The 24,268-nt window shown below is 38.8% G+C and overlaps 1 protein-coding gene and 1 pseudogene across 1 annotated transcript in view; one reads left to right on the forward strand and one right to left on the reverse strand.

The window, feature by feature from the left end:
* LOC140171670 (uncharacterized) overlaps positions 1-24,268 on the forward strand; it is a 139,410-nt gene that overhangs the window by 51,514 nt on the left and 63,628 nt on the right. The window lies entirely within an intron of this gene.
* Positions 1-24,268, reverse strand: part of LOC140171667 (allene oxide synthase-lipoxygenase protein-like) — a 76,355-nt pseudogene that overhangs the window by 25,197 nt on the left and 26,890 nt on the right.

The following is a 24,268-nucleotide window of genomic DNA, read 5'->3' on the forward strand; positions in this document are numbered from 1 at the left end:
CGCTGAACAAGGAGAGAAAGGATGGGAAAAAAAGAAACACAGAAGGAACTAGAAGGCTATATATTTGTACACAAATACGGCTATAGCCGCATGTTATCGGTGTACACAAACTTACAGTCCTTATTTGCTGAGGACTTAGGTTGCTGTTGTCAGTCTCTCTAATTCACAGTGAAGCTATGCACTAATGGATTGAAATTCACAATACGCAATTTGATTAGGGGAAAGCTATTCCAGAGGGAGTATGTAAACTAAATGGAACAGCCATTTCAGAGGGATTATGTAAATTAAATGGAACAGCCTATTTTGTGGCCATTCCAGAGGGAGTATGTAAATTAAATAGAACAGCCAATGGGTATGTAATTTAACTGGAACAGCCTTAACGCTTCACACATAGTATTTCCAATCATCATCTATAATTATTATAATACGCTATTGAAATTCACAATATGCAATTTGATTAGGGGAAAGCTATTCCAGAGGGAGTATGTAAATTAAATGGAAGAGCCATTTCAGAGGGAGTATGTAAATTAAATGGAACAGCCTATTTTGTGGCCATTCCAGAGGGAGTATGTAAATTAAATAGAACAGCCAATGGGTATGTAATTTAACTGGAACAGCCTTAACGTTTATGTTATCTATATTATAATTATGCAATTGTCTGTGAATCTGTTTAGTCCTACGTGTATGGAGTGGGATGGGATGGGTGTATTAACAATATAATTCTCAGGTGCAATCTGTGTACAAACTCTGAGCCCTGAAGCTGCTTTATTTGATGATAAACGGATGGCCCTTTTTTAGCATTTGGGGCCCTGGGGCACATAATATTATGAGGCTCATGTACATGTTTAAGTATAATTCTCAAGTGCTATCAGTAGACTCAAGCTGGGCACTGTAGCTGCTTTATTTACTGAGTAACGGCTGGCCCTATGTTTTAGCACTTTGGGCCCTGGTGTGACATATGGGGCTCATATGTACAAAGTAGGTAATGGTGCCTCCAACGGACAAGGTACAAAACACACCAAGGATCAAAGGATGATACAAGAGGATACCTAGAATTTATAAAAACAGAAAGATTCGAGCCAGGTATACCAACTTGGTGTGGGGAACAAAGACAAAGACAAGATAAAAACTAATGCAGTATGTAAACCAGAATGGTGTACATGCACTGTTACGTCTGCATTAGAAAAAAATCCAAAACCACAGGGATGGTAGACAAAGTTAACAAAATTACAACCGACGTTTCGAGCAGATAAACTGCTCTTCTTCAGGGACAGACAACAAAATATAAAAGCAAACAACGAAAACTACATACTGTAACTGTAGTTAAAAAACAGTCCCTCATTTCAAATATATAGTTTTGGTTTCTCTTTTGTTCAGAAACCAAAAATCAAGGGATTAAAAAGTAGAGCTGATCTGGTCTGTAATCATAACACTATTATGCTGGGAGGACACAGTATAGGGTATATAACCAGAAGTATACAATAGCCTATTGTGCTAACATAATTATTATCATGATTGATATCGGAAATCTATCCGCGGACGACAGTTGATGCTCTCTGTCGACGGTAGGTGGCATATTACACTCACGAGTTCTACATGTAGGCCTAGAAATCATATACATGCGCGTATATTGAAGGATGGGGTGGGGTGGGGGATTTGTTTGTTTGTATGAAACATAAACGATGCATGGAGATGATTTGATTATGAATTAGTTTATTATCCCCGGGAAGCACAACCCATACCTCTTTAAGAGGGGGCTCCCTCCCTATATAACCACATCTTCCCTAAATTACCCCTTTCCCCTCCTCCTCCCCTACATTCGATATCTTCATCTCGAGCTCTGCTCCCCTTCTCTTTCACTTCCAATGCTCTCTCTCATATGTTTTCTCTCTCCCGGCCCATATCCCCTTGCCTCCACCCCCCAACACACACACACACACACACACACACACATCACACATCTCTTCTCCCTCTATCTTCTACTTTTGCAGTAAAAATTGCTTCAGTAAAAGTCATTAGGTTATTAGAGGTCATATAATGGCCTTCCATCGATTCTGGTACATGGGATTAAGGACATGAATCGATTTTGTTTATAGCACCTATACAATTACAATAGTTGCCCTTTTGTAATGTCGAATGCAAATATTTCGATGGTCTATATATTTTCACAGTGAAATCAGCTTAGGCTGATTTCGTAGTCTCTTGTCAATGCTTTCAAACTAAATCAATGCTTTCAAATGTAGACTGCTTTGTTCGTCTTCTCTGCTCGTGAATATTGCACTGCGAAATTTAAACATTTCTTTTGTATACTTAGATCAGGTAACTCGAAAATCCTGTAATTTTATTTGTCACACCACTTATAAGAAACTGAAACCAAAACCGAAACTACCTGCCACAAATGTTTAGTTTTAAACAAAAGGTAGAAACAATGAGTTCGATATCTTGTGATTCAAGTGGTTAGGCAGGACAATAGGAAACCACGTGACCAAAACCAAAACCAAAACTAAAACTATATATTTGAAATGAGGCAGTGTGGTAAAAATAAAATTCAAAAGGCAAGTTCAAATAGAACTCAGTAGCAAACAAAGCTCAGAGCAAAATAAGCACGTCTTACCTCTATGAAAGACGGTTCACTACAATGAGAAACAGGAAAGCAATATAATTATGTAAATGAGCAACACCGCAGGACAATAGGGTATTGTCCTAATTGACAGGATGTAGATATCAAGAGGGGTCGCAGTCAATAGAAGAGGAAGAGAATGAATAGAGAGAGATAAGTGGACTAATGTCACTCAAACTAAAAGAGAGAAGAGTGATATGCATATTACAACCCAAGTATTGTAAGCCTACAAAATACATGTGTTAAAAAATAAATAAAATTAAAAATTAAAAAATTAATTTTGTTTTTGTTTAAGTTAAATTTGCTGAATAAAACAATAAAGTCGTGGAAGTACTCAAATATTAAAGTGTAGCATGCATACAGAAAAAGAGTAGGTGGGGGGGGTAGAAAACAGAGAAAAAGTAAAATATGCAAATGGTCCGCACATAATTATAATTAACTTCAGAGCATGAGTATAGGCCTACGGATAAAAGTAAGCCAAAAATCACTATAACCAAAGCACAGTAAAATACCGTTACTAATTGGCATGAAATATGCCAAAATAGGAAATGATACATGGTCTACTGAAAGATGGAAAAATATTAACAAGCAAGTAGGCCTACAGTAAGAAAGCCAAATGTGAATTGACACATCAAGCATGTACAATACGTGTAGGCCTAGATCCAATAGTAAATGCTAACAAGATCCATAGGCCTAAAAGGAAACACTGGCAGAAAATTACTCTTTCATGTTTATACCATGAGGGTTACTGGTCTGTAATTTAGCGATCCAATCCTTCTCTAACTTCTTCCTCATAGTACTGTTAGTTTTGGGTGGTTTGTCGATACAAATAACTGAGATGTTACGTGCATTGTGGCCGGGTTGATTAAAATGTCTGGCAACAGGTGTATTTCTGTTGTGGCGGGCATCGGCACAGTGTTCAGCCAGACGTTGTTCAAGAGTGCGGCTTGTTTCTCCTACGTACTGTTTTTGGCATTGTGTGCAAGTAATTAGGTACACAACATTATCAGTTTGACAGTTGAGATGTTTGTGGATAGTGTGAGTGTCTCCAGTACATGAGCTGGTGAATGTAGTGTCTTCATAAGTGTGTGATACTGGCCCAAGTCCATCAATATGATCATGATGATCAACGCTTGTGTGTTTACATGATCTGCATTGGCCACAAGTAAATGAGCCTCTGGGAGGAGGTTGTACAGGCGGGAGAGTAGAACGTACAACCATATCCTTTATGTTGGCACTTCTTCTGTAGGCCACCATGGGAACATTGGGTATGGCCTTCTTACATCTGCTGGAAGAGTGAAGGATAGGTAAGTGTTTGTTCAGGATTTGAGACAGCTTAGGTAGAGACGGGTGGAAGGTAACCACAAGGGGGACCCGTTCTGGACTGGAGTTAGAGGCAGAGCCTCTTGGCTTCAGAGCTTCAGATCTGGGTATAGTAAGGGCTCTGCTGACTTGTCTGTCAATGACACCTATAGGATAGCCTCTGGCCTTCAAGAAGTCCTTAAGTTCTGCAGTTCTGGTGGTAAGGGTCTCTGGAGAAGAGCAGATCCTGTTAAGACGGAAGGCCAGGCTGTATGGAAGACTATGCTTTGTGTGTTTAGGATGACATGAGGTCCAGTGAAGAAACTGATGGGTATCAGTGGGCTTAGAGTATAGATCAGTGTGAAGTTTGCCATCCTTGAAAGAAACAAGAACATCGAGAAAGGGAATCTTGTCTGTGGAAGATTCCGAAGTGAATTTGATTGTGCGATGAAATGAGTTGCAAAGTTCGATGAAGCGCTGGAGTTCGTCTTGACCATGGGTCCATATCATGCAGCATGTGCGGACCATTTGCATATTTTACTTTTTCTCTGTTTTTCTACCCCTCCCCACCTACTCTTTTTCTGTATGCATGCTACACTTTAATATTTGAGTACTTCCACGACTTTATTGTTTTATTCAGCAAATTTAACTTAAACAAAAAACAAAATTAATTTTTAAATTTTAAATTTTATTTATTTTTTAACACATGTATTTTGTAGGCTTACAATACTTGGGTTGTAATATGCATATCACTCTTCTCTCTTTTAGTTTGAGTGACATTAGTCCACTTATCTCTCTCTATTCATTCTCTTCCTCTTCTATTGACTGCGACCCCTCTTGATATCTACATCCTGTCAATTAGGACAATACCCTATTGTCCTGCGGTGTTGCTCATTTACATAATTATATTGCTTTCCTGTTTCTCATTGTAGTGAACCGTCTTTCATAGAGGTAAGACGTGTTTTTTTGCTCTGAGCTTTGTTTGCTACTGAGTTCTATTTGAACTTGCCTTTTGAATTTTATTTTTACCACATTGTTTTTTAACTACAGTTACAGTATGTAGTTTTCGTTGTTTGCTTTTATATTTTGTTGTCTGTCCCTGAAGAAGAGCAGTTTATCTGCTCGAAACGTCGGTTGTAATTTTGTTAACTTTGTCTACCATCCCTGTGGTTTTGGATTTTTCTAATGCAGACGTAACAGTGCATGTACACCATTCTGGTTTACATACTGCATTAGTTTTTATCTTGTCTTTGTCTTTGTTCCCCACACCAAGTTGGTATACCTGGCTCGAATCTTTCTGCTCATATGTACATATAACAATATAATTCTCAGGTGCAATCTGTGTACAAACTCTGAGCTCTAAAGTTGCTTTATTTGATGAAAAACGGCCGGGCCTTTGCTTTAACATTTGGGGCCCCGGGGCCCATAATATTTGACTTATGGTGCTCATGTGCATATGTTGAAATATAATTCTCAAGTACTATCAGCAGACTCAAGCTGGACATTGTAGCTGCTTTCTTTACGGAGTAACGGCCGGCCCTATGTTTTAACGTTTGGGGCCCTGGGGCCCATATTATGTGACACACGGGGTTTATATATACATATAACAATATAATGCTGAAGACCTAATAGGGTACCAAATCTAAACCCTGTAGCTCCTTTATTTGCTGAGAAACGACCGGCCCTTTGTTTTAACATTTGGGCCTCTGGGGCCCCTAGCCTTAAACATTTGGGGCCAAAATTGGCAAAAGGCAATTTACAACTTAGGGCCCATATATGTGCCACATATGAGCTCTAGTGCTCTTGTAGTTTTATAGCTAGCCTTATCAATTTGTTGGCCCTTATTTTAACATTTAGGGCCCTGGGGCCCATAATATATGACATGTGGGGCTCATGTATACTTGTATATATAGAGTACCCCTGGATATATCAGTGTACCAACTCAGGGCCCCGAGGCTGCTTCATTTAATGAGAAACAGCATGCTTTGTATTTTTACATTTGGGGTCCGTGACCTTTGACCTCAGGGGCCAAGATGTGCAAAGGATAAATCTACGGGGTAGGGCCCATAAGTGTACCACATATGGACCCTGAGGCCCTTGTAGTTTTAGCGCTAGCTCTGTCAATCTGTTGCCCCTTATTTTAACATTTAGGGCCCTGGGGCCCATAATATATGACATATGTATACATGTATACTTGTATAATAGAGTACCCCTGGGGGCTATTAGTGTACCAACTCAGGGCCCTGAGACTGCTTCATTTGATGAGAAACGGCATGCTTTGTATTTTTACATTTGGGCCCCTGGGGCCAAGATGGGCAAAGGATAAATCTACGGGGTAGGGCCCATAAGTGTACCACATATGGGCCCTGTGGCCCTTGTAGTTTTAGCGCTAGCCTTGACAGAATGTTGTGTTTGATGGAGGAGGAGGAGGAGAAGAAACTAGAAGGCTATATATTTGTACACAAATACGGCTATACCCGCATGTTATCGGTATACACAAACTTACAGTCCTTATTTGCTGAGGACTTAGGTTGCTGTTGTCAGTCTCTAATTCACAGTGAAGCTATGCAATTTGATGGATTGAAATTCACAATACGCAATTTGATTAGGAGAAAGCTATTCCAGAGGGAGTATGTAAATGAAATGGAACAGCCATTTCAGAGGGAGTATGTAAATTAAATGGAACAGCTATTTTGGGACCATTTCAGAGAGAGTATGTAAATTAAATGGAACAGCCAAAGGTATGTAATTTAAATGGAACAGTCCTAACGATGGGTGTTATTAACAATATAATTCTCAATCTGCAATCTGTGTACAAACTCTGAGGCCTGAAGCTGCTTTATTTGATGATAAACGGACGGCCCTTTTTTAGCATTTGGGGCCCTGGGGCCCATAATATTTGACTTATGAGGCTCATGTACATATGTTAAAGTATAATTCTGAAGTGCTATCAGTAGACTCAAGCTGGGCACTGTAGCTGCTTTATTTACTGAGTAACGGCTGGCCCTATATTTTAGCGTTTTGGGCCCTGGTGTGACATACTTGTATATATAGAGTACCCCTGGATCTATCCGTTTACCAACTCAGGGCCCCGAGGCTGCTTCATTTAATGAAAAACAGCATGCTTTGTATTTTTACATTTGGGCTCCTGGGGCCCGTGACCTTTGACCTCTGGAGCCAAGATGTGCAAAGGATATATCTACGGGGTAGGGCCCATACCCCATAAGTGTACCACATATGGGCCCTGGGGCCCTTGTAGTTTTAGCGCTAGCTCTGTCAATCTGTTGCCCCTTATTTTAACATTTGGGGCCCTGGGGCTCATAATATATGACATATGGGGCTCATGTATACTTGTTTATATAGAGTACCCATGGGGCTATCAGTGTACCAACTCAGGGCCATGAGGCTGCTTCATTTGATGAGAAACGGCATGCTTTGTATTTTTACATTTGAGCCCCTGGGCCCATGAACTTTGACCTCTGGGGCCAAGATGGGCAAAGGATAAATCTACGGGGTAGGGCCCATAAGTGTACCACATCTGGGCCCTGTGGCCCTTGTAGTTTTAGCGCTAGCCTTGACAGAATGTTGTGTTTGATGGAGGAGGAGGAAGAGGAGGAGGAGAAGAAACCATAGAATGGCAATATACCCGTTCATGCTTCGCATGCGGGTATAACCATAGAATGGCAATATACCCGTTCATGCTTCACATGCGGGTATAACCATAGAATGGCAATATACCCGTTCATGCTTCACATGCGGGTATAGCAAGAAAGGAGCTAATTGAAATTTGTGTTGTGCATTCGTGTGAATTTGGGTAAAAAGTGATTTTGGCCTTGAGTCAGTGTTACTCGTAACAAAATTATATATTGGAACTTCTAGTTGCAAGTTCTCACTATGGGAGTTGCCGGCCTCTGCCCTGCCGGAATTGCGACCTTGCTGTTTTTTGTTGATACTGGGCCCCAGCCCGTCAGGGCTTAAAAACATCAATGCCGCAAGCTCGACAGGGCTGAGGCCAGATACTCCCATTGTGAAGACTTGCAACTATAGTGCTGCAGAATGGTGAATCATATCAAACATATTGTGCACTTTGTGTTAAACGCCCCAAAATTATGACCAGAGGAACACTGTTTGCAAAACACAATTTGAACAACTTTCAATATTTTCCCTGTATAAAGTTCGATGACCTCTACCCGCCATTTTGGAATGAATTTAAATTAGCCCGGGTCGAAATTTGTTAAGCATATAAAGAGCTACATCTGTGCCAATTTTGGGGCTTTTCACCAAAAGCGAACTGATACTTCACCATTCTGCAGTGCTACAAATGGAGTTCCAATATAGGATGGCCCACAAGGCAAGAAAGCAAGGTTAACCTTAATGTAACGTTGACCAACAGAGGGCGTCAATATAGTCACCCTGTAAAAACTGCTCTATAAGCCGGGTTTAGAGCCATATGTAAACTGACTATACGACAATTTAGTAGGATACAAGGTTGGATTGACAGCACATCACTCGATGATAAATTTAGCTAATTATGTGATCTTGAAGACAATGTGCTCGGGTAAAATCTCTGCTCAAAACGTAATGTACACAGTCGATTCTTACACTCTTAATCGGGGTTTCGCGGTTACTAAACGGGTAAATAAGTGAAAACTCATTATAAATTATGCCATGAAACATTGGATACGATATTATACGGAACTGTACTTTCATTGCGACCTATAAGGCACCACATCCAATTTGGTCCTATAGAACTATCGGTGCCCGTTCAGGTACCGATGACTCTTAACATCACTCCCTGGAGCATGTGGAGATGTAATAAATTGTAGCAAGCATAATAATTAACAGTTGCATAGTGTTATTGTTTTTCATCTAAATAATAAAAAACGAATGCACTGTATAAATGTTCAGGGTACGATAAAAAGTGCCATCGGTACCTCTTCGGTCACCGATAGCGCTATAGGACCAAAAAGTTGTTGTACCTAACAATCTAACCTTTTTTACTTGTGACATCTTTGTAATCATGGTAATTTCGAGTGCAATTAATCATGATTGATAAAATATTTTCACTTCTCCAAAATCGATATGTCATATTATAGGTAAAGGGCAGATGTCTAGGGTACAATTCCCATCGTCATTTTTTTTAATGTCAAGTGTTGATCTGTTCTTATGATACCTATGAGTCATCATGTTATATTACCTTTACGGGTATACAGCCGGCAGCGTTGTGTGAAAAATTGTACCAGAACCGGTCGAGGAGAATTCCTTCTAGTCGTCTTTGTGGGTAAGAGTCGTTTTGCGGAAGTATCGCATCCCCAAATCTTACCAACTTAAAAAAACCAAACATATTAAATCACATAAATGATTGGGCCTTTGTGGTATTTGGATATCTTATGTATGTATGTTATAGGCCTATGTCATACATGAGACTATGCACATGATGTGTAATACTAATTTTCGTGGAAAATGACAACCATGCACCTTTAATGCCCAGGTGAATTAGACCAACAATGACATCCATACAATTGCTAGCTCATCGCCGCGTTTCATTACGCAGTTAATTTCGCAATTACGCGTTTTTGACGCAATTTGTTACCCTTTGATGCATTTCACGACGCTATTACGCGTTTTTGACGCAATTCGCTCCGCTTTAAAAATTCGGTGTTTCTAGAACAAAAACACCCCCGCGAGGATCATTTCGGGTCAAAGGTCACTTGTTAAAAAAAATTGAAATTTGTTTTTTTGAAATTTTTTTTTTGATTTTTTTTTTTGAAATTAAAAAAAAAAAATAGATTTTTTTCCGATTTTTTTTTGGGGGGGGGGGAAATTTTGTTTTGGAAATATTTGTTCTTGATTCAAAATGTCGGTATTTCCGGTTGAACTTTCAGAATGGCGGTATTTCCGAATGACCAGGATTTGGCCTTTGACCTCGTACTACTGATAAAGTTTGTTCAAATTTTATTTTCAGAATAGTAATTTTCTTCATAAGTTTGTTTTATATTTACCAAAGACTCCCTTCTCAAAATGTTACCCGTAACAAGACAACAATCCGGCATCAGGCCTGTTGATTTGGATACCCATATAAGGGGCCTAACATAGATTTGTGTGAATTGGTCATTTTCACCCTGGTCAGTGTCTACACAGATATTGGTGTTCCAATATCTGTGGTGGCTAGTACCGCAATTCTCCTTCACCAGAGTGTACGTGTATCTGTTAAAAATCCAAAACCACCACCACCCCAGGGTAAAAAATATATAATGGAAATGGCGTGTTTGTATTTAATCATGCTTTAGCTGAAAATCATGTTCATTTTCTGGCGTATGAATGGCAGTACCGTATCACATGTTCAATATTACGTGGAAAACTTCCATAGAATTTTGTTTTCTGAAATTTTCTTACTCTTTTGTCATGAATGTTAAAAACACATAAAGAGCAATGTTTTTTTTGTGCGAATATTTATTCACAAATATGAAATTATGTATGGAGTGCCACATGCAGTATAGGGGCCAGCCCCATGACAGATGGACAAATGTTTCAAATGGGCAAATCATATACATTGTATCAAAATGTTCAGAAGAGTCTGGAGAATCTTTTCTACCATGTCGTCAAACAAACAAACTGCTCAGTTCTCAAAATAGTGGGGATTATGTGGTAAGTAATAAACGCCTCAGCAGAAGAAGTCCTCACTTGTTTGAGTGGTCATACATTTTTTAACACAATGAATTAACCAAAGGATGATTATATTAGGCTATATGGCTAAATTTGTCAAAGAAGTAAATTTCGTAGACATGTCTCAAAAACGTGCGAAAAGTCCCATTGCACCGTGCGTACAAACAAGTACACCTCGTTATTCTCGTGCTTATTGTAGGCATATATGACAATATTTGTTTTGTGTATACATAACTTTCAAATTCAATGACGTAATTGGCGTCATTGAAAAGGTTTTGATACCAAGAATAATGGAAACAAGAAACCTGACAGTGAGATTTTGAAACACAAAGATTTTTGTAATATTTTTTATCTAAAACATAAATTTATACATTTATTTTATCATATATTTCCAAAAATATGTCAGCAATCAAATTCGCATTTTTTTAGAAATTAATTTATATCCGTATGTTACGTATGTCACGGAGGTAAATAACATGTAAACTGGGTGGGCATTTGCCCACCAAGTTAATTATTTTGCCCACCTAGTAGGCCTTACATATTCATCATTAGGGCCTATATTATTATTCCTTAAAATTATTTTGAGCAATTTCTACAAAAATAAATGAATTTGAAATCATGAATGAGCTGCTTGTCTAAAATTAATAGATTTGAAACATGATTTGAATTTTTTATTCCTTGAGCATGAAAATTTGAAAATAGTATCAATCATGATGTAATTCCCAATAATCAATGCTAAAAGAATTATATTGCCTATTTCATATTTTCTTTTTATACCTTTAGATTGGGTCTCTATTATTTTAACATGTTTAATGTGCATATTCTAATATAGGAATTGGCAAAGGAAACATTTTAATTATAGTTGGAAGAACCCAATTCAGGGTTTTCAATTTACTAACAAATGTATATGTCCCAGCTTTGGCGAGAAATACCATTACATACATGGAAATACTTTTAAAACATTCAAAATACTTGCAAATACCTGGTCAAATACTGGTTGGGCAATACTTTACATTTTTAAATGTGTTTGGTTCGTGTTTTGCATTTTTGATAATGGCACTCAGCCAAAGCAGGTAAAAAAGCCGCGATTGTAACACTAATTCACACTAATTTGGCCATAAGTATTGTAAGTTTTGATCATAAAAATGGGTCTAAAAGAAGATATTGAGCCAGAGGGATTATCAAGATGCCCCCATTACGAGATCTGCATGCCATTACAGGCTGCGCCCTTGCTTTTTTTTTATTGTTGTCCCCAGTGGCATATCAGGGGTGAGCAGCGATGAAAATGTTCCTGGTGGTCATAATTTTTGGCTTGTTTTATTGGGACAATTGCGCACGGAGCGCGCAAAACGTTTGTAGTAATTTGCAACTTTACACTATTTTTGCCCCAAATCAAGGTGTTAACGGTCTAAAAAAAGAAGATGGACAGGGCGATTCTGGTCAAATTCTGTCCAGTAGATGGAGCTGGCTAGTACGGTAAAGTCGTCTGGGTCCACTACCTCCCCCCCCCCACGCCTGCTGCAGATTTTATCGTTCAGAGGCTTTCGCTCACGAGTGACCAAAAAATTGGGCAAAAAGGGCATTGCCAGAGTCGTTGTGGGGCAATGTTTGCTTGATTTCCCCCGCCAAATGAATGTTTGACTGATTACCACAAACTATTACCTTTTTGCATATAGGATTTTCAGACTTGACCAGTCTTATTTTTTAGAGGAACTTGTTTAATTTCCTGGTCATTTTTTGGGCTGAGACTAGAATAGAAATATTTTAAGCACGTTTTTTTTAAGTTTCACTGCACAGATTTTCATTCTCACTGCACGCACGAATGTGCCAGGAGGCACGTAAAAACAGCCCCTGGATATGATTATGATAAGGATAATGAACTGAGTGCAATGCATTAGTCAAGATAATCGCACGCGCCGTGGAGTTATTGCATTTAGCTCGAGAGCCGATAGGCTCGAGAGCTAAATGCAATAACTCCATGGCAAGTGCGATTATCTTGACGAATGCATTTGCACGAGTACATTATCCGTCATATACTTTGAGTGTATTAAAACAATAGGCGATATTAATTGCTGCATTCATTATATTAGTTTGAATATTAGGTAAAATATCTTAAATTAAAAAAACACCGTCAGGTCATTGACCAGGTAGCATGGTCAAGAAAATCAATCACTGTATAAGTTAGCTATCAATGGTATCGATTGCGCCATATGACATACTTTAGTAACGCATGGTTTGTAACCAATTGACTTTATGTTGTGATCATTTAATATCGTGGTTCCGAACACAGAGAGCACTGAAGCAGTTGACCTGAAAACGATCGATTTTAACGTCCCACTACATGTAGTACTACGGTGAATGGAGATGAGAGAATAAACTTATATATCAATATCAACTGGACTTTATAGTTCTACAATTTGAACTTTAAAATCTACTAATATTGTTAAAACACACGGCAGTGGAATTTTTCAATTTGTTCAGTATTATAAAGCATGATCATGATATTATGCGCTAGTGTGTGTTTCCCGGGCGTGTTTATGTTATCTTAGATATAGGCCCACATGTAATTCATTTGTAAAATGCTGAATATTTTGTAATGGTGTCATCTTGTATAATTATTGTCCACCTGTTTTTAGCCCTTTCTAATTAATAGAAGCTCGATTATTCTCATTTGATGTTTGATTTATTTGAGTTCATTAATCATAATTTATGGCAATGATAGTTGCAAAATAGAACAGTTTGTAACCTATGATTTACAAAGTGCGCATGAAAAAATACCATACCCTATAACTATTTTAACACCACAGAATGTATATTCGTACTTTTTTTGGTGGTATATATATCGAACGTAGTTATAATGAAAGACAAAGATAAAGACAATTTATCGCGTCTGACGTCACCTGTCAATCAAACTCGAGCACGGTTTGTTTACAAGTGTCGTGATGATGACTTGCTGAACGCGGATTTATAACCGGGCGCCTTATTGTTGATTTTGCACCTTTCGACATGCAAACCATCTCAAAAGTTAAGGCATGATGCACTTATGGTCCATGGCAAGCCCGATTCGACCTTTGTGGCATTAAACCCAGTTAACAGGAAATTAATCCAGTAAATCGATTCAATAAAGCAAATAAGCTCATGCATTCGATCACTAACGGCAACCAGCTTCGGTCGATTACCCCAGCTGCAGCGTGTGTAAACTCTAATTTGCATAGAGGCTGTACGTGAAATTATTGATTTGCTCCAAACAAAGGATTTGAACCGGTGCACGTAATCATGGCGCAGTGCAGTCCATTCAATCAAATGTTGTCATCAACTAGCCTGAGTCCCTTGGCCCCGACCTCGAAACAATTCAAAATGGCGGAATAAAATGGCCGTTTCTCGTTCGGGGCCTGAGAACGAAACATGCAAAAAAGTGTCGAGAAATTTCTTTTGTATTTTATTGTTTTCACGACGGAATTCCGGCGTGCATGCGCAGTAGCTCAATAGAAACTAGTCAAACTCATCAGCAGTATTATCGTTGACGCCTGTGCAATACTTGTTGTACGGCCAGTATTAGGGCTTGTAAAAGAGATGATTACATGATTAATTATTCATGAAATTTAATTTTTTTGTGAAATCAGAGCAGAGAGAGAGATGCCATGCCATCAGCCTGTCTGTGTGAAAGTGCATAGAAAAAACAACAAAATATGTTTAATTTCAAACCTGATTGTCAATGGTGAAACTTTGGCTGGAGAAGTTGAAGGTGACGTTGCTTGTTATCTTTTAGACCGTTTATCTGAAGTCATGGGTTCTTTTAGAGCAAAATAGGAGGCATTTTTGTGCCAAACAAACGGCGATCGGCATTTTCTAGTTTGCAATTCGTGAATTGGATGTGCACTGTCAACAAGCAGCCTGATAAATTCAACTATACGGATTGTACACACACCGAGTGATTTGTATGTTATTCATTGGTCAGTGCAGGCTAGGCATCTAAGCATGTAAGTACTACAGAAAGCTCAGTCATGCACGGTCTCAAGACAGACAAAAAAATTCATTGTCGTGATGGTCATGAATGCATGAATGATCATGATGATTGCATACCATGGCATGACATGATAGACATACATAGTATCCTGAGTATGCGATGGCATACATCAATCATGTACATCAGATTCAGACATGCATAATTGACAAATATGCTGCACGAAGAGCAGAATGTTGTCATGTTCTTGAACCCGCCCAGGTCTTCATGTCATATTAAATCAAACCACGAATAGGCCTACAATGAATAGCACCGGGGAATAGCATGAACAGTGTGATCGTGATGGTGCTGGTTTACAAATTTAAATTACCATGATTACGATGTCCCAGTGTTTGTCATGTCTGAATCTGAGTCGAGTATGCTTGTCACTGCACGACTGTCAATCCCGCTGTGGAAGTTTAGTGCCAACCTGTCAATACATTCAACATTGTAACTTGCCTCACCGTTCAAGGTAAGTTCATGTCTTCATGCCAAATCATGGGTTGGATCTCCAAGTCTCAATTTTACAAGACAAAGACTCGATCCAAAAAACGGAGTCCCAAAATTATGACTAGGCCTAGAATGCCTAGGCTCGGGCTTTATGGCTTAGGCTTAGCCACAGAGTATTCAAATGTGAGTAGGCCTAGAAGAAAAATACTGGTCCTGCTAGGCCTAGCAGTAGTAGTAGTACCATGACTCTGTACGGTACATGTAATCCTGTTTACCTAACCTTTTCCAAGACGGCTGGGCCTTGCACGCATTTCACCATTTAGGCATTACAAGTTACCGTAGTCTATGGCTGGGCCCTCATGCATCGTACCGTACTGTCAGGCAGTCAGGGGCAGGCATTATACTTGCCGTAATCTACGCATACACACATTAGTCTAAGACTGGGCCTATTATACACACATCGTATCGTTATGTATGCATGGTGTTACACTTGCTGTAGTCTACAGCCGTGGGCCTAATGTTATCCTACTGTTATTAGGACGTAAGTTGCGTAACATTGTGACGTAAGTTGCGTAACACTGTGAGTTGCGTAACATTGTGTGACGTAAGTTGTGTGACGAAACTAACATTACGCAACGTAAGTTGCGCGACGCAACATAAGTTGCACGACGCAACGTCAGTTACGTTGGGTAACTTAACAACGCAATGCAACGTAAATTACGCAACGTAAGTTACGTTGCATAACGTAAGTTACGTTGCATAAATTAACAACGCAACGTAAGTTACGTTGCATAACGTAAGTTACGTTGCGTAACTTAACAACACAATGCAACGTAAGTTACGCAACGTAAGTTACGTTGTATAACGTAAGTTACGTTGCATAAATTAACAACGCAACGTAAGTTACGTTGCATAACGTAACTTACGTTGCGTAACTTAACAACGCAATGCAACGTAAGTTACGTTGCATAACGTAAGTTACGTTGCATAAATTAACAACGCAACGTAAGTTACGTTGCATAACGTAAGTTACGTTGCGTAACTTAACAACACAATGCAACGTAAGTTACGCAACGTAAGTTGCACAAAGCAACGCAAGTTATGTTGCGTAAATTAACGATGCAACGTAACGTTAGTTACGTCACGTTAGTTGTGTGACGTAAGTTGCGTAACATTGTGACTACAGTACCGTAACACTATACTGACTACCAATCCTGTACCGTAGTCCTAGGCCCACTCCCAACTGCACATTTATACATGACTTACAAACGGTATAATCTAAGGGGGATGTCATTTTCTTCGGAAGGGGGGGTCACATATTGAAAAATCATGCAAACCTAATATTGTTCAATCTTTAAAATTGAGTCATACCATAGTCCACAGACCCTAAAAAGATCTGTGATCATATTCATACATAGTCATACACTTGCCGTACGGCAAAGGTAGTCAAAGGTGAAAACTAAAACTAAAAAAAATCTCTTGGAAACTGGGTTGAAAAAGTAGTGAAATTTATTAAAATGGGATACTGAATTGATTTGCTTGGTTTGCTTGGTAATATTATTTTTTAGTCAATAAAATAGAAATAATATTATTTAAAATACGGTTAAAATAGTAAACACTTTATTTATTTGTTATTTTTTTTAAATATCTTGTTTATTTGTTTGCCATTCATCGTATTTCGTAGTAAATTCATTCATAAAAAAGTTATTACACCCACGTGATCACAACTAATTAATTATTCATGAGTGCGTGCGCTCGACACTTTTCGAACGCAATCGTTACCAGTCCTCACCTGCAAGCACAACCCGATGACCGTGCGTAAGCAGTTGAAGGACTAGTGGATCAAGTCTAGTCATCAACCTATTTGATCGCAGTGCATTGTTATGTGTGTGAGACGAACTGTCGCGGTTGATTGCAATCAAACAAACGATGTCTTATGTATTACTTTGTTCCGTGATGAAAATCGTGATGTTTTATTTAATCACTCTCGAAAAATGTATTTCTTTTGTAGGCCTATTACTTTGTTTTGTGATGAAAATCGTGATGTTTTATTTCATCACGCTTTAAAACAAACGATTTCTTATGTATTACTTTGTTTCGTGATGAAAACCGTGATGTTTTATTTCATCATCACGCTCTAAAACAAACGATTTCTTATGCATTATATTTGTTTTGTGATGAAAATCGTGATGTTTTATTTCATCACGCTGTAAACAATAATTATAGTTACATGCATTTCAAGAAAAAAATCTTATTAAAACGGTAGGCCCTATGTTGTTTAGAAAAAATGTAGAAAGTGATGATGATGATGATGTCGATGATGATGATGATGATGATGATGATGATGATGATGATGATGATGATGATGATGTCTCCAAAAGTGTCCCGGTTTTTTTTTTCTTGCCCTAAATCGTGCGTATCTATTAATAAGGCACTTCAATAATCAATAATCAGTCCCGTGACGGCCTCCACTAACTAGCTACTAACTTGGGTTATGGGCCCTGATTTTCATGTTCACTGTCACTTACTCATCAGCGAAGTACGACCCTTTGTCAATTACCTACAGTACCAAATTTCGGCATACTATTTAAAAACTCATCATGATGATCGAACAGAGAGTACTTTAAATGTAGCTTGTACCGTTTTCGTGTGGCATTCTTCAGAAGTGAGCGGTCCGTTTACCAACATTTTCGGTCAAATCTCCATTCAATTAACACGGGATTTGGCTAGCTATGCCTTGCCCTTACTCACTGTTTTACCAAAGTACGAATATTTCTGAACATCTAACCTAGCTGTAATTTTAGGTCATGTTAGAGAAATATATTTGCTAGAAGTTTTTGAGAGTACTTTTAATATTGGCCGGTTATTTTTCACACATTGACGTTAACTAGGCAAATGCCTATCCTTTTAACGTGGCACGATTTGTAGAGGTCACAGCTCAATGGTGAGAGCACTGTGTATTGTGTATAGGAAAACGGACAGTAACTGCAGTATGGCTTTATAGTAAGAAACTTTCTTTGGTGAAGGCACCATGTCCACAACGCCTAGAAAAGCTGCTTTTTGCCTTGTAAAAGTACGAACTTTTTCGCCATTTGCTGCTATTCCTTTTCTCCGATCAGCACCAGATAGATCGGTCTTCCTTTTACGCGCTGATTAACCTGTGTAAACCAATCAAGGATCGTAATTGACAGCATTTATCTCTGTCTTTAATTATATATAAGTTATATAGTAATGTGAAAGTAGTATTTCTAGTATTTGAGCGCGCACGTATTATCTAAAATCTATTGTTTAGCGTGCGGGTTTATAGCGTGCAGGTTTATATAAACCTGCACGCGAAGTAGTTCGCGAAAATAATGCACGGGAGAAGAATACATAACGATGAATAGAAACGGGCACTAGAAGTATATAGATTAATAAATGCCTATAGTGCACGATCCCCGAAAGAGGGCGTGCATTAGACGTATCAACATCTGTCTGAAAAGTGCACTATTTTGTACAATTTCTCCAGCAACAAGTAATTCGCATTTATTAACCATATTTCATACACGAGAAAAAAACACCCGATTTTTGCTGTTTTTACAACAAAATTATCACTCAGTAAAAATGTTGGAAAATAGAACCAAATATAAATGCATCAACCCGCCCGAAAAATGAATTAATCCTACGCGACGCGAACATGTGGGAAACCACTGCGCGTAGTACACGGAGTGCAGATTATACACAATCAATGTACTCCGCGTACTTTTATAACCGCTTTTCTGATTGGTTGCTTTAACATAAGAGTGTATGAAAAAAAAAATTACATATCTCATCAATACCAATATAGACTATAGACAAAATTTCAATAATTCAGGTTTCGTAAGGCATTTGTTACTAAAAGTTGATAAGCTACGTATCTTTACTAATTTGGACCTGCTGAATCCAAAAATGGTGGTGATCAAGCGTTTTGAGTCTATGACCCTCAAAATGACCCCAGAAATGACCCCACAGGGTTATACAGGGTCAAAAATTAAATATACCCCGATTTCACTCATTAGCATAACTAATTATCCGTCTGTTTGTAAGGTAACCGTTCACAAAACTGAAAATTGTGTGCGTGTACGACCTGTGATTGGGGAGTTATGTGCCAAAAGGGGTCGATGGTCAATTTTCAAGTTGTACAGGGGTCAAAAATTAAAGTTGCTCCGATTTTCATGGAACTTGTTGAATTTACATGTTAGCGCTAAAGTATATTGCATTCTATAATCGTGATTATGTTGCCATACATTGTTTAAGTGGATTGCTTTCTCAATAGGACAGCATAACAACATCACATGTTTATTTAAATTAAGCCATATCTTATAGTATGAAATTGGTCATTTTTTTTCTTCATTATTATGTTTTGAAGAATCCAAGTGTGCGAAAATATTGGATCCAACACATAATGATGATAAAATGATATAGGCTCAATCGATCGAATTTTATATCAAACCTGATATTTGGCATATTAGTAATGTTTACACATATCCCAACTTGCACCTAAATGGAATCAGCCAAATTTGTTGTGTTTGTAGGTCAACAGAGCAAAGTTCGACATAAAGTCATGTCCTCCTATAGAACTGCATATTAAACGGCCAAAATAACCAGTAGGGTTTCTTTCACCTTACCTTGTTATTTCAGCTCAAAATGGACAGAAACCCTTCCCGACAATTATTAATAGTATTATTTCAGCATTTTGAGTATAGAATAATAAATAAAAAATTTGAAGGACATCGTACATTAAGGCTTTTTAGTGATACTAAAGTGATACTACATGTATTATATTATTTTATTACCTGTCGCCTCATTGTTATCCAACGATGGAATGGAAACACCTTGGTTACGTCAGGATCGCCAAATGCGCGGGCTGTTAAGTTGCGTAACTCGATTGTTTCCACAAACCAACTCAAGTTGGAGTCATTTCCCGTACGTTCAATCCATACTTCAACTTGCTCTACGACCGGTATAGTGGTAGAAATATTGATATTTTGCGTGGATCCTGGTGCAAAGAAGCGACTTCGATATGCGTGTTTGTCACTCGTTGCTCCATTTGTGCCATGTAGCTGCACACACACGTTGCCTTTGCTCTTTACTGTTTGGCCTAAATAATCGCCCGTATTTATCTTGATTTCGTATTTGTGTACTGTTGGACATAAAAGTGGAAGATGTCAATTACTATTTTTTTTAAATAGTATTATCATAGGGGTTGTTAATAAGATATGTTTTATCTTATTCCAATAGTTCAGACTTCAATTAAGACACTTTAATTGTAACTTTTAGTAGAGCTCTTCAACTTTATTTCTTAGAGATGGCGGCTTGCTTAGTAACAACCTTTTGACCTCTCATCATATGAGGGCGGTATTTACCACAATACTTATTCTCAGCCCGGGTTAGGCCTGATTACGCAACACCTTTCCTTCTTTAATAGAAAGAGCAACCAACAATAACCTTGAACAAACTTTTAAACACTCAATTGTTAAAACTTCAGAACTGTAAATGAGTGACTCTTTAAAACCCATAAAACTAACCAACACTTGGTTTTTGAGTAACACTTTCAAATACTGAGTCCAAAATAGCTGAATTTTGAAACTTCCAAAATAAAATCAGCAAATCATGTGCTGATGAGTATTGAACAGCAAACTTTTTTTAAATGTGTTGGACTTACAACACAAACTACATAACAGTCTTCAAAAACAATATTTAGCACTTTTGTACCACACTGTGCTTTTAACTAACAAATGTGTCAAGAGTCTTTTTCTCCTTTTTTTTTTTTCATTTTGTTTGAAAATTACATGTAACTCAACAGTATGTACATTTTGTACAAATAAAGAGAGCACTATTGTGCTAAACATAACAATTGTAAAGGATCTTTTTTGCCCTTTATTTTACATGTATCTCCACTTTATGTGCCTCACAGCTGTGCTTGTTTCTTTTTGTGTGTCTGTTTCAACTGTTTGTTTGTCAGGCTGTTTACACTGTTCTTTTTCTCCGGTATGACTGCTTACATGTTCTTTGTCTCCAGCTGTATGCGTGCTTACATGTAATTCTGGCGAGTTCTGCTGAACTGTGATCTGTTCCCGTTGCGCTTTCCTGCATGCGATTTCTGATTCAAACCCCTCTACGCTGGCTCTCAGGTGTTTTCTGTTTCGCCTGTAGTCTCGACCGTCCTCTGTTTTTACTATATACGACCGTATGTTTACTTTTTCCCATACCTTTGCTTTGGTCCAGCGTCTGTCATGAGCGCCATTTTGTGGCTTCATGCGTACGACCTGTCCTACTGTGAGCTCCGGAAGCTCTTTCGCGTGTATGTCATAGCTGCGTTTTTGTTTTTCTTGCTTTTGTTTCTTCTTGCTTTTTACGTCTGTCTGTACTTTAGGTTTCAGGAGACTTTCCATTGTTGGAAGTTGCGTTCTAGTGCGACGACTGTAAAAACGCTGTGCAGGTGAGCTATTCATGCCCTGTGTTGGAGTGTTGCGCCAAGTAAGAAATGCAAAGTCTAGGTCTTCGTTGTTCTTGAATGCTTTCCTCATAAGGGTCTTTGCAATCTTGATAGCGCTTTCCACTTTTCCATTGCTTTGAGCAAATTCTGGACTACTCGTCACGTGCTCAAAGTCATACTCTTGTGCGAAAGTCTGAAAATCCTTCGAGTTGAAAGTAGGACCATTGTCTGATATCAGTATCGCTGGTATTCCGTGGCTAGACATGTGTCGCTTGAGACGTTTTATGATCGCTTTTGCATCTTTTGTCTGTGGAAGAGGATCTATCTCATAATAGTCCGAAAAATAATCGACTGTGCATAAATAGTCCTTACTTTCCAATGTGAAAATGTCAACTCCGATCTTTTGCCATGGATACTCTGGCAGTTCATGGCATATTAGTGGTTCTTTGCTTTGCATGGCTTGATATGTGTTACACAGGTCACATTTTTCAATATAGTCTTTCAAATCTGTGTTCATGTTTGGCCAATAAACATAGTCTTTGGCTCTACGCAATGTACTCTGCAGTCCTGAGTGCGAATTGTGCAGTCTCTCGCGAATTCGTGGTCTAGCAGTCTTTGGTATCACGACTCTTTCACCGCGAAATACTATTCCATCCTGTTCTGAAAGTTCATCGCGTACATTAAAATACGGATGTGCGACAGCCTGAACATCGCGTTTGTGTTCTGGCCATCCTTCTCTGATGTACTTCTGGACTACAATTAAGCTCTCATCTTCTGATGTAGCCTGCTTAACAATCTCATAAGTCTGCTTGGATATGGGCAATGTGTCAATCATATGGACACTTTCTGTTTCTACTTCGGTACTTGACCTGCATTGAGTGTCATTTAGGTACGCTCGCGATAGTGTATCCGCTATAAACATTTCTTTTCCAGGTTTGTAGCATAATTCGACATCATAGTTCTTGAATCGTAAAAGCAGACATTGTAAACGTTTGGGGCATGCCGCAAGCGGTTTGCGTACTATTGATATCAATGGCTTATGGTCTGTCCATAGTCTCACTTTACGGCCATACACATACTGATGGTTCCGTTCAAGTCCAAACACCTGCGCTAATAATTCTTTCTCAATCTGGGAGTAGCGTGTTTCCGCTGGTGTAAGTGCTCGAGACGAGTAGGTAACCGGTTGACCATTCTGAAGCAATGCAAACCCAAGTCCCTTTTCGGAAGCATCGCCCTGACCTTCCGTATCTACTGTTGGATCAAAGTATTTCAAGATAGGTGCAGAAGTTACGCACTGTTTTATGTTCTGGAATGCCTGAGACTGTTCATCACTCCATTGCCATGGTTCACCTTTGTGAGTTAGCTTTCTAAGCGGTTCAGTCAGATCAGACAAGTCCGGCAAGAACTTTGCGAGGTACTTAGTCATGCCTATGAAACGTTGAACGCCGGTAACATCTGTTGGTGCTTCCATGTTTACTACAGCTGCGACTTTGCTAGGATCTGGTTTTAACCCTTGTCTAGTTAGGAGATGACCAATGAACTGTATTTGTTCTGTCTTAAACTCAAACTTGTCTCGATTTAGCTTGATACCTTGTTCGCGACAGCGCTGGAGGAAGTTTGACATGTTACGATCATGGTCGCGGTATGCTTCTGTTAGCGTGTCACCTTGTCCTGTTATTAGCACATCGTCTGCGATTGTGTATATACCTGTTAGACCGTCAAGACACTGGTCTAGCTTTGCTTGAAACAATTCCGGTGACGGAGACAAACCAAACGGGAGTCGTTTATACCGATAACGTCCCCATGGTGTCTGAAACGTTGTAAGTGCTGACGATGATTCATCCAATTCACATTGAAGGAACCCCTCTTTGCAGTCAGCCTTACTGAACACTTGTACCTTACTTAATTGGGGAAGTACATCTTCAATCACCGGAAGAGGGTAATGCTCTCTTTTGAGTGCCCGGTTTAATTGCTGCGGGTCGATACATACTCGCAGTTTACCACTTGGTTTTACTACTGTAACCAAGCTAGAGACCCAGTCTGAAGGACCTTCAACTTTTGTGATGATGTCAAGACTTGAAAGTCTATCTATCTCTTCTTTTAATTTCTGCTTTAATGCTATAGGCACTCTTCTAGGAGGCATAATCACTGGAGCTACCTCTTTGTCTACTTGAAGATGTACAACACCCGGCATATGACCAAAACCTTCAAATACATCACTGAAATCATGAAAAATGTCAGCCTTGTTTTCACCGGTACGTGTCACTTCCTGATTTTCTATTTCATGTGATATTTCTTGCACATGAAAAGATTCTGGGAATGCAATATTTTCATTCTTGATTACTATCAGATCCATCTGCTGCGCTGTTACAGCACCTAGTAATGGTTTTTGCATTTTCCCTTTAGTTTCACCACTTGGAACCTTACATTGTATTTTTTCCCATTCTTAGGATTTGTCACTTCAGTGATACATGTACCAACTACTGGTAACTGCTTCTTATTGTATGTTTTCAATTTACTCACACTTTTGGTTAGTACAGTACCTGCTGGTAGACAGTAGTCTGGCATAACATTGCATGTACACCCAGAGTCAATCTGCATTGTAACAGGATAGGGACTTCTGTCTACCTGCATTACTGCTAGAATTTTCTTCCTGAATTTACTACTGTCATCATTATCACTGTTTACAGCTAATACTTCATGCACTTCACCATTTTGTTCAACATTGACTAATGAAAGGGTGAGAATTTCATCATCATCTACATCGGAA

This window comes from Amphiura filiformis, chromosome 15 (assembly GCF_039555335.1).
Source record: "Amphiura filiformis chromosome 15, Afil_fr2py, whole genome shotgun sequence".
Lineage (NCBI taxonomy): Eukaryota > Metazoa > Echinodermata > Ophiuroidea > Amphilepidida > Amphiuridae > Amphiura > Amphiura filiformis.